Here is a 1,654-nt window from a genome sequence, read left to right as displayed (position 1 = left end):
TGTGTGTATAAATAATATAAAATGGGACAAGAAGGCAAAACATCCAGACAGTTAGGTGATACAAGAAAGGAACAACAAAACATCCAGATAGACGATTCAAAGAAAACAAGGACAGGTCATTCGGAGTTTTCTTTCATCAGTCGAGATCCAGATTATCTTTGCAATTTCGGCTGGTTATACTCGATATTGTTCCAATCTGGCCAGCACTAAGGAAAAAGTAAGCTAAGAGCATTAGATTCCTTGGAAGAAAGCAACGAATGTATATAAAAACAAGGACGGAAAAAAACGAACAATGTTACACAAATACAATAAAAATAATAACAGGACATAACAACAGGTGTCATTCGACTAAGGACGAATTAAATTACTCTGGCGTGTGTGGAAATAAAGCCTTACGGCAGGGATACAAAATTTCACAAGCACAGGGAGGAATATCGATGTTGCACGCACAACGGCCAGCCAAGAAAGAAAGATCAAGCTTGGCCGAACGCCGTCACGTGGGAAGAGAGGAGAGAGAGGTAGAGGCAGAAGGACAAAAGAATTAAGAAAGGGCGAGAGAAAAATGACAGGGACACATATATAATAAAAGGTCAGGGTACAATAAGTACCTGTTTGCTTGAAAGAATTTGAATTATTTGTATATATATATATATATATATATATATATATATATATATACACACACACACACATATATATAATATTGATAATAATATTAGAGATAAGAATCCAAATTTACAGGGAAAAATCCAATTTAATTTATCAAAATTAAAATTAAATTAAATTTCACAATATATAATATATAAATGTATAATTTAGAGGAAAAAAACACAATTATTGAATTCATCCATAAAAATCCATAATCACATGTAGAAAATTTTAATAAGTAAATACACTAAAAAGACCTATAACAAAAATCAAAAAGTACAAAGTAATAAATATTAAAATAGCAAAAATGACTACACGTGTTTCATAACCATATTTTCAAATAGAAAATCAAATAAAAATCAAATCGATTAATATAAATATTTTAATTGATTTATTTAATGTACATATATATATTTATAGTATTTTAGCTTCTTTCATGTATATTATCTAATTTACGTATTTTAGTTTAATTTATTAGATTTTAAAATTACTTAGACTTTAAAATTTCCAATAAATGTTTATAATACAGTTAATTTTTTATTATGATTAAAGCTAAAATAAATTTTGATTTTATAAATAAAACTTAAATACATATTTATATATTTCTTTATTCTGTTACTTTTCTTTGCTCCATACTTTCACGCGAATTAATTCTAATAAACGCTAAGTTAAAAGTATAACGTTTAAAATTTTAGTTTAAACTAAAGCTTCGATAAGATAAGTATTGCATTTATTTTCAGTAATATTGTTAAATGTTTTTTTCTTTTATTTATTGGTAAAATACGTATTTTTATATAAATTCATTTGATATTTATTGTTAGTCGATATATATACATTCATTTTATTATTATTATTATTGTATTTTGACCTGAAGATTAGCTATATTTTTGAATAGAATTGATTTCGATCGATTTATTTTGAATCGATTTGATTTTTATTTTATTTTCTATTTGAAAATATAGTTATGAAACACGTGTAGTCATTTGTACTATTTTAATATTTATTA

Source organism: Octopus bimaculoides, chromosome 2 (genome assembly GCF_001194135.2).
Source record: "Octopus bimaculoides isolate UCB-OBI-ISO-001 chromosome 2, ASM119413v2, whole genome shotgun sequence".
NCBI classification, from domain to species: domain Eukaryota; kingdom Metazoa; phylum Mollusca; class Cephalopoda; order Octopoda; family Octopodidae; genus Octopus; species Octopus bimaculoides.
This window is presented reverse-complemented; position numbering follows the sequence as displayed.